Source organism: Ammospiza nelsoni, chromosome 5 (assembly GCF_027579445.1).
Source record: "Ammospiza nelsoni isolate bAmmNel1 chromosome 5, bAmmNel1.pri, whole genome shotgun sequence".
In the NCBI taxonomy this organism is placed as follows: domain Eukaryota; kingdom Metazoa; phylum Chordata; class Aves; order Passeriformes; family Passerellidae; genus Ammospiza; species Ammospiza nelsoni.
In genome coordinates this window covers 4,280,487-4,294,735 of record NC_080637.1, presented here as the reverse complement: position 1 = coordinate 4,294,735, position 14,249 = coordinate 4,280,487, and the positions used below count along the sequence as shown (strand labels likewise).

Genomic DNA, 14,249 nt, shown 5'->3' with positions numbered 1-14,249 from the left:
ATAAAATCCATGAGAGGCTGGTGGAAGGGAAAGGGACTGGAGAGAGTGGAAGGGAAAGGGACTGGAGAGAGTGGAAGGGAAATGGATTGGAGAGAGTGGAAGGGAAAGGGGTTTGGGAGGTTCAGTGATGAATCCCCAGCAAGAACCAGTGGAAAGGTGCTTGCAACAGGGCAGAGAAGATCTGGGGTCACCTGTGGGAAACCAGCTCTTCCTTCCCTGCTCCTGCAAGGAGGGATGCTCACAAAATCAACATGCAAACTTCAAACCTTTGCTCAGAAATGTCCAGAGAAAGGCAAGTAGAGACGGCTCTGGACATTTCTGAGCCGAGGTTTGAAGTTTCCAGGTCGATTAAGCACAAGGGGTGACGTCAATTTGGCAGCCCTGGTGTGGGGATGGACATAGCAGCGTTTGGGGTTAATTCCAAAAGGAGTTTGTGGAAAAGACAAAGTCCAGGACTGGTTGCTGCCTCAAAACTGGGATGTTTTGAGGGATTTCCTTTCCCTGTGCTCTCCTCCAGACCTGTTGAATGTGTGTTCCTGCACCAACCCCCACCTCGGAGGATGCTCCAAAAGCATCCACTTGATTCCTCAGTCGTGCCTGCAGGAAAACGGGAGCTGGAGCTCCAAAAATCCCCATCAAAGATGATTTACACAGCCCCTGAACAGGGCTGTAAGGGGCGGGGAGGAGGCGAAAAGCCTGCAAAATTCACCCCCAGCCCCGCTGCTGAGCAGGGGTAGGGGAAGCTCCGGGATCTGCGGGCGCTCGGAGCATCCCGAGAAACCCCGGCTGCAGAAATGCGGATTTATCCCCATCCCTCCCACACCAGGGGATTTTTCTGACCCCCTCCCCGATAGCAGGGGGCACGGGCAGTGATGTCTGGAGTGATTTCCCAGTCCTGCAGCGGGGCTGATTTTCTCGGGAGGGAAGAACAGAATATCCGTGCAATCTGAAAAACCCCGCAGTGTGGCTGTACGTGCGAACACCCCCGCAGAAGCAGCGAACGCAGCGCGAATCCCCCGCACTCGCCAAAGAAAGGAAAAACCACCAAAAAACCCGAAAGGAAAAAATAAAAATCCCATCCGATAACCTGAGGAGCAAAGGAGGGAAAGTTGTGCGTGTCCCTGTGCACCGGAGGGTGCCCACCAGTTGATTTTACATTCCTTCGCCGGCTTTTCGTGATATATTTTATTTATTTTCCGCAACAGGGAATAAACAGGTAATGCCGGAGCCCGGCGGAGCGGAGGGAACGGGCTGGGCTGAGTGATGCGCCGTATTTTTTTTTGCTTTCCCTCTTTTCCCCGTCTTCTTCCCCCATCTCCCTCCCTTGGAAGTTTCTTGGCGACGCGAAACGAGGAGGAAAAGCGAAATAAAAGCTTGTGAGGAAGGCAAGCCGGGAGGCAGCGCTCCGGTGTTAAAGGCTTGGATTTGATGATGTTTTATGGTATTTGATGGTGTTTTATGGTATTTGATGGTATTTGATGGTGTTTTATGGCATTTGATGGTATTTTGTGGCATTTAGGGTGCGGGCGGCCAGCCCTGGATGCCGCTGCGTGCTGTCCCGGGTGGGGACAGGGATGGAATCCGCGTGTGGAAGTCGGGATTCCATCCCTGCCCAAATCCCCGGCAGAGGCGCGGCTCAAAGCGCGGAGGCACCGCGGGCGCGGAGCAGCGGGTTGGGATGCGCGCCTGATTATTTTATTATTATTAATTTTTTTTATCCCTTTTCTTGAAACTGCTGAAAAAGGTCAACGAAAGGAGTTGGCTGCTAAATATTAAAAGGGCAAAAAAAAAAAAAAAAAAAAAAAAAAAAGCGAGAAAGAAAGAAAGAAAAAAAAAAAAAGCGCCCTAAAAAGAGCGGCAGGCATGCGCACTGCGCGGATGCCATATTGGAAGGAGCCTGCCGCGGGCGCGGGTGCAGGCACGGCCGGGCTCCGCTCCGCGCAGCGCCGCGCACCGCTCCGCGGGGCGAAAACGGGAAAAACACCCCCAAATCACCCAAACTCGCACAGGTAAGGCACGGCTCCCAGCAGCCACCCCTCCCGAACCCTCCCGGCTGGCATTTCCTTTTATTTTATTTATCGCGTTTGGGTGGAGAGGGTCGCTTTCCCCTTTTTACGATGTATTAAAAATTCTTTCCAATTATTTTTTTTTTTTTTTTAAGCGTGAGAGGTGGGTGTGGGTATTTCATCTGTCCGTTTTGCAGAGGGCGAGCCCGCGGTGGAGTTGTGGAAGTGCCGGGGCTGAGCCCCCGGCCGGGACCGGCGCTCGGAGCGCGGCTGCCGCTGCCCGGCTGCGCCCCGGGAGCTCCGCGCTGCCCCTCGGCTGCATCGAGCTTTTTTACTCGGGAGATCGCGTTTTACATGCTCTCATCTCCTTTTTTCCCTTCCTTTCTTCCCCTCCCTTTCCCCCTTTTTTGCTTTCCCTCCCCTTTTTTGCCTTTCCCCCGCTTTTTTTGCCTTTTTCCCCTTTTTTGCTTTCCCCCCTTTTCTTGCTTTCCCCCACCTTTCTTTTGCTTCCCTCCCTTCTTTTTTTCCCCTTTCTTTTTTTTTTTTTTTCCATATGTTTCCCTTTCCCCATCTTTCTTTCCCTTATTTTTCAATATTTTTTAAAAAAATTTTTTAAAGTTACACCTATCTTTTTTCTGCTTCCCTGCCAAACGCTCGTGCGACCTCTTTTCAGATTTACGAGGCTGGTGATGCACACCTCTCGGAAAGAGTTATTTTGGGTGTGCGGGTGGGTTTCTTCTGAATCTGCGGGGGAAAGAACAAGCTGCTGCAGGAGGCGAAAGGGAAGGGGAAAAAAAATAAAAAGAAAAGAAAGGAGAAGAAAGCGATCAGCTGTGCCAAAATGTGCAGCCCTGATCTAGACACATTTTCCCGTAGCGCTCCCGAACTGCGGTAAATGAATATTTATAAAGCTTGTTCAACATGGCGGGTTAAGGTGTCTTCAAAAACTGCAAATAAACATTTTGAGAGGGGGAAAAAGAGGCAAAAGGCGTTTAGTTGAACTCTCTTTTGTTGCTCGGAGAGGTGCGCTGGTGAATTCCTTGCGGAGGGATGAGGATGGGATCCCCAATTCGGGATGCTCCCCCTGCAGGACCCGGCGCTGGGAAAAGCATTTCTGTGTGCTGGGAATGGATGCGTGGAGTTGGAACCGCGGCCGATTTGCCTTTGAATGCCAAAATCGCAGGCGTGCCGTGAGAGTGGAACAAAAAAAAAAAAAAAAAAAAAAAAAAAAAAAAAAAAATAATGCGCCGGGAGACGGAGCGCTGATTTATTTTGCATTAGCTGTAGACATGTCGTGGGATGAGATGTCCTGTTGGAGCTGTCAAACCTTCCTGGGTGCAGGCAGCTGGGGATGGCTGGGGTGGTTTTTTTTTTAATTATTTTCGCTTTTTGCATGTTTTTGTTTGGCAAAAAGCCGCTCTGGAATCGCTCCACGCGGAAATTCGGGCGGCAGAGAAGCGAGATGGGCAGTGCGAGCTGCATCTCTTACAGAGAGACCCTGAAAACCCCCGGGGATGGAATCGCAGCTTCTGCAAAGCCAGACAAGGAGTTTGCAGAGAGTTCTCCCGGAGTTGTTTGTGCCCTTCCCGGCTGCCTTTTCCAGATGTATTTTCCAGGGGAGCGGGGAGCGAGGTTGTTACAGAGGCAGGGAAAACTTCCCTGATCCTGTGCAGGGAGCATTTAGGTGCTGCTGCTGTTCCCCCGTGGATGTAAGGTGTTAATTTTGGAGCATCTTGTGTTCTGAAGTGTGGGAGGGGATGGGATGCTCCAGCACCGTGGACTGTCAGTGCCTGGTGTGGATGGAGGATCCAGGGATAATCCAGGAGTGGATGGAGGAGCCAGAGAGGATGGGGAATCCAGGGAGAATCCAGGAGTGGATGGAGGAGCCAGGGAGAATCCAGGAGTGGATGGAGGAGCCAGGGAGAATCCAGGAGTGGATGGAGGAGCCAGGGAGAACCAGGAGTGGATGGAGGAGCCAGGGAGAATCCAGGAGTGGATGGTTAATCCAGGAGTGAATGGAGGAGCCAGGGAGAATCCAGGAGTGGATGGTTAATCCAGGAGTGGATGGAGGAGCCAGGGAGAATCCAGGAGTGGCTGAGGAGCTGCTCTGCTGCTCATTTCCCGGTGCCTCTTGGAGATGCTGCCCAGAATCTCGCTGTGGTTTTATTTATTTTTGTTTTATTGGTTGGTGATGCTGTTTGCACACCTTGTATTGCAGAGTGAGGTTTCCCATTCCAAAAGGGTTCTGATCCATCAGACCACACATTTCCGCCTCCTTTCTCCAGCCCCTGCCAGGACCAAGCTGGTTCAGGGATCCCTCAAACTCACATTGCAGGGTGCAGTGTTGGGGAAGGGGGGCAGAGGAGAAGATGGGGGTGAAATTGTGATTTCTTGGCAAAAAAGCAGAAAATGGCATTAATTATAAGCAGAGAGGCTTGGAAGGCAGTTATCAAGCTGTGGTGGGATTTGGGTGGCAAAATCCAAGAGCTGCAGTGGGGTTTTCTTTGGGATGGGAAGAGACTGGAAGAACTTTAGAAAGGGAAGGTATCTTCCCTCTCTGCCCCCCATGGATCTCCCCATCCCCAGCTTTGCTGTCCCTTGGACAGAACAGCTTTTCTAAAATCAGTTTGTGCCCCTGGTGTTCTGGGGAAGAAGGTGTGGTAGCAGAGTGATGTGACCTTGTGTCTGAGCAGAGCAGCAGCTTCACCTGGTTGTGTGATGGGGACGTGGAGATGGAGGGGATTTGGAAAGCTCTGTGGAGATCCCACCTTCCCCAAGGAGTTTCTTCTTCTTCTTACACAGAGGAGGGTGCTGGCCAGGATTTAGTGCAATTTGTTTTCCCTCTCTAGAAGCCTTTAGGTGAAAACAAATTTGATTTCCTTTGCTGCTGGTAAAATAAGAACCTGCCTCACCTGCTCTTTCTCTGGGGTTGGAACTGTTGCCTGAGTGAGCAGGGATGCAAGAAGTGGCTTTTTCCCTCCTCTTCTTTTCTTATTTTTTTCCCCTCTCTCCAACAGATTATTTATGAAAGGGAAGAAAATATCCTCACAAGTCTAATAACTTCAGTGCTTATAAAGGATTAGGTCCTAATAACTCCTGTGATAAGATGGAGGCTCGGTGTAATCTGTTACTAAGCGAAAATCTAAAAGCCATTTAAATAAATGCAGCAAAGAGCTATGGAGAGATTGGTACCTTGTACACAGCAAGGAAATACCTTTTTAATGATTTTTAAGGGGTGCATAGGGTAGTGGGACAGTAAATACATTATGAGCAAGGCAGTATAATTTCAGTTCCGTATTGAGAAAACGTTTGCAAATATTCAACAGATGTTACATGTGACAGAGGTGGAGAGTGTGTTTTGCACAGATGTAGGAACATCTGCAGAAGACAGTATACAGTTATATAGCTGTGATTATGAGTGATAATTGCCTGGCTGGACAGGCAGTTGATGTTTTAATGAAGCATTTATTAAAACTTTATGGAAGTGTTTCTAGAAATAGGGTAAACACCACAACTGCTGACACTTTGGACTGGGGATGCTTTTCACTCACTCCTGGTTTGTTCTGTGCTGAGTTGGTGTATTTTGGGTCACTGCTTCTGGCCTTTCAGAGCCATGGGATGCTGCTCTCAGATGAGTGAGGGGATGTGATGTTGACTTTAGTGAAGAACAGGACATGGTAGAGAAGGTGCCACCTTATTTGTCCAGCAGATTTTGGGGAGAAATTCTTTATTGTGAGGGTGGTGAGGCCCTGGCACAGGTGTCCAGAGCAGCTGTGGCTGCCCCTGGATCCCTGAAAGTGTCCAAGGCTGTCCAGGTTGGACAGGGCTTGGAGCCACTTGGGATGGTGGAAGGTGTCCCTGCCCATGGCAGGCAGTGGAATGAGATGATCTTCAAGGTCCCTTCCAGCTCAAACCATTCTGTGTTTCTGTGAGTTTTCAGGGGCATTTCACTGCTTAAATTCATCTTGGTGTGGGGTAAGCAGAGGCATGGAGAGCATCTGAGGGGGTCTATAAGGAGTGAAGGAGGTGGCTTGTCCCTGACTGTGTCCAAGTGATCAAATAAAGGAGTTGTGAAAAACCCCAGAACTTGTGACAAACAGCCAAAACTTGAAGCAGAGGAGCCAGGGATGTGTTCATGAGGGTTCACAAAAAAAATTAATGCGGTGACCACAGGGTCCATGCTTTAGATGACCTGAAGGTGTCAGAAGTATTTTATTACTATAAATATTGATGCAGAGTCTATCAGCTGGTGCAGCAGGGCCCTCAATGCTGAAAATGAAATGCTCTTGGTAATAGTGATGCCACCTGTAAATACGAGTTCTGTTATTGTAACATCTGCCCCTAGGAGCAGTTTTTTTGGGATTAGGGTTGCTGATGGTACCTTGTCAATATTTAAAACTCATCATTTGAAACTGTTGATCATGACAGACCCTGTTGAAACCTGTCAAATCCATCCTACTTTTTTTTTTTTTGCCAAAAGATTTCTCTTTCCTTTATTTTCTGTGTCTTTTTAAGCCACTCCTACAGTGGTTAAAAAAGTTGGAGTTGCAAAATAAGGAAATACAGAAATAAGAGCGAAGATTTCTCCACTGACATTTAAAAAACTCCTGAAAAAGTTTATTTTGAGATTGGCCTTTTGTAAGACCTCAACAAAGCATTCTTGTGAAGGCTGATTTGGAAAATGTGTTCACAGTTACTCCCATTTCTATGAATCACAAGTGATGATCTAAAATAAAATAGTAATAAAAAGAAAGAAAAAAAAGCCTAAAACCAAGCAGCTCTTGACAGCTGACCCAGAGATCAGTTCTGAGTAGGTGTGAGGCTTAAAAAAAAGTATGTGCAGAATCCTGGCTATTTTTACTCCCAATTCCTGCTTTCATGACTAATACTCTAAGCATCACTGGGTGGCTTGTGCAAAAGAGCCTTATTTCCTTGGGTAAAGATCTGAGACCCAATTTGAATAAAAGTTAATTAGAAAGTCTTGCATTTATTTGCTTGGCAAGGAAGTGGAATTCCCTCCTAAAATCCAGGAGGTGACATTCTGCCTTCCCCTGATGTCTAGATCAGACAAGACAACCACAGGCTGAGGATCCTTAAAGTCTAAAGGGTTATAAGTGGTTTTTTGGGTAGAAAGCCATAAGTTCTCCTAGGTGCATCAAAAATACACCTTTAAAGAAAGTTCAGGAAAAAGCAAAAGTTAAGTGTTTCTTGGAAGGTGTTTTTGCCATGGGAGCTCAGTGCCAGTGTCAGATCAGGCTCCATGATGCTTTGTTGGGATGGTGCTGGGGCATTAAACCTGGGTGTTTTGCAGGAGTCCTCATGTTCACGTGAAAGGGAATCCAGTTTGTTTTACCTTGGAGAAATGGGGTGGAATTAGCTCTGTAAATGTGACTTGTAGGAGTCTATGAGTTAAAATTCCTTGTGCAGTGTGGTTCTGGTGGACCTTGGCAGGGCTGTGCTGGCTGCTCTCACATGTGCTTGGCAAAGGGAAGGGTTCTCCTATTCCTCTGAGATGGCTGGAGATGGTTGTGAGGGCTGCATCTTCTTTCAATTTTCCTTGTTTTGGCAGATCCTGCCAGTCAGTGAAGCTGCTTCTGGATGTGAAGCACCCACAGGGATGTGAGTGTGTGTAGGACTGAGCCCAAGTGCTGATCAGCTGTGCTGTTTAAATGAGCCAAACACTGCCAAGATGTAAAATGTCTTTTTTTTTTTTTTTTTTTTTCCTAAAAAGTGTTGGAATCAGGTGGCAGATGTTTCCTGGATTCTGCTTTGCATCTTTTATTTTTTTCTTCTTTTTTGAGAATGACTCTGACTGGTGCAATGACATAGAAGGCAGAACTGATTGCCCTGGACAATGGGAGTTTGGTTGATGAGGGACTTCTGAATTGGGCTCTAAATTAAGTCTGTGAAAACAGTGTTTTGTGTTTCCTGCTGGGTGACTTCTGTCTCTGGGCTGATTGGTGCCACTCAGGGGGTCTGACTGATTAATTTGGTCCATGTGGCTGCTGCTCTGACGTGATCAGCATCACTTGGTGGGGGCTGGAAATCCCTGATCTTTGAGGTCCTTCCCAGCCCACTCCACTGAGTTCTGTGATATTGCCTAACAAGATGAAGTGTCTCAGGATGCTCAAGCAGCTCTGTGTCTTCAAGTTATCCATCTCAAATTCTTCCTGGTTTCAGCTCAGTTTCAAACACAGAGGAGGGAGAGGACATGTTTGTTGCTGTGCTTCTTCCTTGCAGTTCCTTTTTCTTGTTATAAAGGGCATTTTCCTGTTATCAAGGACATTCTCCCAATCTTCTTCACAGCCCTGCTTCACCTGAGAGATTTAGAAGATGCCCAGATTTAAATATGCCACATTTCCAAGTAGTTGGTGTATGTTGGGTGCTTAGCATGGGTAGAAGTGCTCTACCAAAGTGGGGGGCAACATCATGGAAATTGCCTGTTGAGTCATGAAGGAGGTGCAGACACCTGTGAGGTGACAGAACAGCTGGAAACAGGAAGGATTAGTGTATGGTAACCTCCCTCTTGTTGGGAGACATGCTTTGTCTCAAAGGCTTCATGATTTCAAACACAGAGGTGGGAGAGGACAGAATGTTTTACATGGTTGTTGCTGTGCTTCTTCCTTGCAGTTCTTTTTCCTGTAATAAAGGGTATCAAGGACACTGTCCCAGTCTTCTTCACAGCCCTGCTTCAGCTGAGAGCTTTAGAAGATGCCCAGATTTAAATATGCCACATTTCCAAGTAGTTGGTGTATGTTGGGTGCTTAGCATGGGTAGAAATGCTTTACCAAAGTGGGGGGCAACATCATGGAAATTGCCTGTTGAGTCATGAAGGAGGTGCAGACACCTGTGAGGTGACAGAACAGCTGGAAACAGGAATGATTAGTGTGTGGTGGCCTCCCTGTCCTTGGGAGACATGCTTTGTGGGGTGCTGAAGGTGGGCATGTCCAGGGTAACCAGGGCTAGTGGCAGGAGTACAGGTGGGGCAGCAGTGCCCCCTTGCCCCTGCCTATAAAATGTCCAGCTCACTCAGGAGAAGGAAAATTGAATGAAAAAGTGCTTTAATTTTTGAGGTCTGATCTAATCCTCAGAGAAGTCTGTGGCAGGTTTTGGCTTGAAGTCCATCTCTAGGTCCTTAGGTTTTATTCACACACAGGACAGTTAAGAGGGTAATGTGTACCGGAGCCTCAGTGTCTGCCTGTCATCTCTCTCTCTTTCTTTTAATGCTGCAGGGCTTGTTGCTGTAAACAAGTTAACAGTCCCTAATTAGGTTCATTTTACTTTCTGTTATCTTATCTTACTACCATTTATCTCTGTGTGTATCCTGCACTCAGGAGTGTGCCAGGTAGAGAATATTGCTTTGTGGAACAGGTTTGTCTCTGTTGGCATCAGAAATGTGAAACTTTTGGCACCAGTGCAAGGAGAGAGGAGAGCAGGGACCAGCTGAGTTACAGAGGCTGCCACCTCTTTGCACAATCCCTTTTTCAGAGAAGTTTGGTTCCTTTTCTTCTCTGACTTTGAGATGGACAATCCAGACCATCCCTGCTCTGGTGGTTCCCTAATTTCCTGGTTTTACATGTTTTCCCTCCCATTTTTACATGTTTTCCCTGCTCATTTATTTTCTCTGCTGCACAAATGCTGACTTCAAGAGCAGAAGGATGCGTGAGTGGCTGGAGCAGGGGGACTGAGGGGACTTGGACTGATCATCCCTTAACCCAGGGCAGGATTAACTCTACTAAGAGTTAATTAACATCCTAACTCCTCCAAAAAGCAGAGCTCTGTGCCCTTCCCACAGTGTATCCCACTTCTTCACCAAATTCATAAGTGATTTCTTCTCTTGCCCAAATCTTGTCCCCTCCCTGCAGTTTCAACCAAGCTGCTTTCTTCAATCCAGGAAGAACATGGAGAACAGATTATGTTCTTTCCCCATTCAGATGTTTTTTATGTATTTGAATATTGTGAACATTCCTGGTTCTCCAGAGTACATGGGATTTGTTTCTTCCACCCCAGAGCGCAACACAGAGCTGTTCAAAGCAGTAAATTTCCCTTATTAAAATCCTGTGGGGTCTTCTATATGAAAGAGAAATTGTCAGTTGATATAAGTGAAAACATTTGGGGGAGGGGAGCTCTCAGATAAATAATAAAAAAACCCCTGGATCATGTCCCACAGGGATGAGATCTCCTTCATCCTGCTCCACAAACAGCACCAGGACCACCTGGAATCTAATGTGTCCCTCTGCCCATGGCACCAGGGCTGGAACCAGGTGATCTTTATGGCCTCTTCCTACCCAAACCATCCTGTGACTGATGCAGCTTGTCTGCTGGGAAATTTGGGTATTTAAAACATTAGCAGGTGCTGTGCAAGAGCAGGAACCCCCTGAGGGTTGTTCATCTCATCGGAATTGCAGGTGTCTGAAATTAAGGCAGTCATCCTTTGGATGTGATTTCTCTTGGCTTGGTTTAGGCTGGGTATTTGGAAAAGGTTCTTCCTCCAGAGGATGGTTTGTGGTGATGGTCCCAGGATGAGGGAAGAGATGAGAATCTTAAGTCTATGTTTCAGAAAGTTGATTTATTATTAATTATTAAAATTATATATTATATAATTATATATAATTATAATTGTATATAATAAAATATATAAAAATTATATATATTTATTATATATTTTATTAAAATAAAATTATATCTTTTATGATATATTAAAATTATATATATTTAGTATACTAAAACTATACTAAAAGAATAGAAGAAAAGGTTTCATCAGAAGGAAAAGAAAGGCATGGAAAAGAATGATAAAATCTTGTGACTGCTCAGTCCCAACACAGCTGGACCTGCAATTGGTCATCAAGTAGAAACAACTCACATGGACCAATCAAAGATGCACCTGTTGCATTCCACAGCAGCAGATAATCATTGTTTTTCTTTTCCTCTGAGGCTTCTCAGCTTCTCAGGAGAAAAAATCCTAGCAAAGGATGTTTCAGAAAATACGTCCATGACAGAGATTGAGCACTGGAACAGGCTCCCCAGGGAATTGGTCTGTCCTGGTTTAGGGCAAATTTGGGAGAAAACCTCCAAAGGGGAGCCCTCCAGAAAGCAAACCCACACAGCCCCTGCTCCCAACTGGGTCAGGAAGGATTCCTCAGAGAGAAGTGGAAAGGATCTGTTTATTTAACAGGCACAGCACCCCCCAGCACACAGAATGAACAATACCAGGTGACACCACTCTTTCACTGCTCCGAAAAGATGACAAATTCAGAAAGTGTCTCTGGGGGTGCTCGCTCTGTTCTCAGTCCCTCTGGCACTGGGGCAGCTGCTGCCCAGAGTAGGCCCCAGTAGGCCACAGTGTGCAAACTCTCGGTGTTTGCCAGGCCCCAGTCCAGAGCAGGTTTGAGAAGGTCCAAAAAAAGAAAAGGAGAAACACTCCAGGAAGAAATTTGGGCTGTTTAGCTAAACTAACTAATGAGCAGAAGCAAGAGCAAAGCAAAAAGCCCAGAAAAAAGCAGAAGCAGCACCATCTACTGCCCCATCTGTGTGTCCCTCCAGCCGTGGTGGAGCAGCTAATAACAAAACCAAAACAAAACATTCGCTGTTCAGAGCCAGTCTTGAAGGCACAGAACACAATATCCAGCATAAACAGAACACACAAATGGGGATACAAGCATCATAACGTCATCCTAGGACATGGTCACAGCACCAAGCCTGACAGAGACCGTAGAGTGTTCGGACAACACTCAGGCACGTGGTAGGATTGTTGGGGTTGTCTTCTGCAGGGCCAGGAGCTGGACTTTGATGGTTCTGGTAAGTCCTTTCCAACTCAGGACATTCTGTAATTCCCTGGCCCTGCTGCCACTCTCAGGTTTCGCCGTGCTGCGAGGTGGGACCATCTCCGGTCAGTGCCTCTTGCTGGGTTTTGGAGGGGCCAGAATCAGTCCCAGATCACTGGGAAAGCAATGAAATTTATTTCTCCATCATTCAGGACTCAGCATTGCATTGGCACACCTGGTTCACTCTTCAGGCTAGAGGTTTCAGGGATTCAGCATCTTTCCTTTCTTCTTGTGTCAATCCCGATTACCAAGCATGCATTGGAGGGAGAAAATGAGTTTTTCAGGAGTAGTTTTAAGGAGGAGCCCTAGGGGTGCTGGATTTGTGTGTGGGTAAGAAACCTCTCCCTACAGATGATCGCTCCAAAGGAAGAAAACCAGGATGGAGCTGACAGGAGATGAGAAGTGTAAAATGGTGTGAGGAAGCCAATGCTGTGCTTGTACAAAGAGCCAATATTGATACAGATGACAGGGCAGGGCTGAGACTGACAGCCGTGGGAAGGAGGAAATAAAAGAGATTCTTCATTATATTGCCTGCCTTTTTCTGCCTGTGAGTTAAGAGCCTGGATCTGAATTAAATACCAAGGGAATGGGAGCTGCGTGGGGGGAAGAATCGGCTCAGTCTGAGCCACCACTGTGCAGAAACAATGAGCAAGGGATCTGAAACCAGGGAATTTCCCCCTCCCTGCTCATTCAAATGCATTTCATAGGATTTTTCCTTTGTGCTCCTGCCTGGTGTAATGTCACCTTGAGCCTCTTTTGGTGCTGTTTCCCATCACCTTGTTCCCAGCAAACCTTGATTTGGTTTACAGTGGATTTCACTGGGAGTACAGTGGTGTGTGCTGCTGGTGTAATGTGTTGTGCTACTGTTAACAGGATGGCTGGGGACTCTGTTTGAAGTGTTAATTAGCAGCAATTAATAAGAAGTGAAAAATTAATACCCTGTGTCAGCTTTCTTTGCTAGTTAGTAATACCAACACTAAAGCTCAGTGCTGTTTTGAGGCTGGTGTTTGCATAAGAGTTTGGTCTTGTTGTCACATGCTGTTGGGAAAATACTGAAGTGCTCTCCTGCCATAACTGGTAAACTTGTTATTCCCAAAATAAACCAAGTAATGGCCTCTAATAGATCCAGTTTCCTTGGGACATGGATGCTCTCAACATGACATTTCAAAACCAGTAAATTGTCCATAGCTTAAGCAAAAAACACATAAAAATAGAGTTTAAAACCCCAAAAATGTTGATGATGTTGCTGAATGTGCCTCAGAGATTCTGTATTTCCCCCTTTTAATTCAAGTGGGCTCAAAGCCCAGTCCCACATGGGGCCACTGAAGATGGGTCCCAGTTGTGTTGCTGACACCTTGGGCAGGTTCCTGCTGATTTGCCCGTCCACTTTCCATTTCTGATGGCAAATTCCATGATCCAGGGGTTTGAGTCCCTCCCATGGCTCTGGTGGCAGATTTGGGCTGTGTAAAAAAAAAAAGAGGCAAATACTGTTGTTGTCTGATTGGGCACCTTCAGCTTTTTGTCAGCTCATAACTCTGTTTTATCAGCATCATAGAAGCATCACAAGATTTAACTACAATACTGAGAGGATTATGTTTCTTCTTGGTATTTATATTGTTAACCCTGAGCTCTCTTTAAGATGATGGATTTGTTGTGTTTAAATTGAAGCTTCTTTTTCTCTCCATTCTTTGAATTTTTTTTTTGTTAGACCCAGACTATCTTCAATCCTTGTCTGGTCCCTGGCAAAAATTAAAACAGCCACATCCCCCCAAGGTTTAGCTTCAGCTGGCATCTCCCCTCCTCTGGCATTTAACAAGCTTGATGTAAAGTCCTGATACTTAGCTAATTTATTATTAATGATATTTACGGAAGTGTCTCTATCAAAGGAGAAGTGGGTTTTTTTTTTTTTGACTTTCAGTAAACTGACTGCTTCTAGTTTCATGGTTAATTGAAACTTAATATACACTGGGGATGAGTGATGTGTATGTTCAGAGGTTAGCTGCACTCTAATATTGGAGTCTATAATACACTTAAGTCATTAGCAAGTCTCATGTCAACAAAGAATAAAGATGTAGTGCAGTGGCAGTGGGAAAAGGGTCATATTTGGGGAGTATTTCAGATTTGCTGAGCACTCTGTGAGGACACCAACAACCATATTGCTCTGAGCTGGGTTATGATCTTCATTTTTTAAAATACTCCTTTTTCTTTCATTAGCAGATTCCTTTGGGGTGGGGAATAAAAATTTCTAACTTTGCCTGAACAATCTTTGGTGGGGGTAGAATCACCTGCCTTGGTAATTTGCTTTCACCAGTGGTTTTTTTGTGAAACAGCCATGGTTTTTGCAGGTTTTAATTGCAGCTCCAGCAGACATTCCCACCATAGTCCAGCTGATGGATATGAGACACTTGACATGCTCCTC

The 14,249-nt window shown here is 46.1% G+C and overlaps 1 protein-coding gene across 1 annotated transcript in view; it reads left to right on the top strand.

Moving 5' to 3' along the window:
* Window positions 1-1,880: 1,880 nt before the first annotated feature.
* SFMBT2 (Scm like with four mbt domains 2) overlaps window positions 1,881-14,249 on the top strand; it is a 116,154-nt gene continuing 103,785 nt past the window's right edge. The window contains exon 1 of the mRNA XM_059473030.1: window positions 1,881-2,009. The gene's annotated coding sequence lies outside the window, so the exon portion shown is untranslated. The remainder of the gene's footprint in view (window positions 2,010-14,249) is intronic.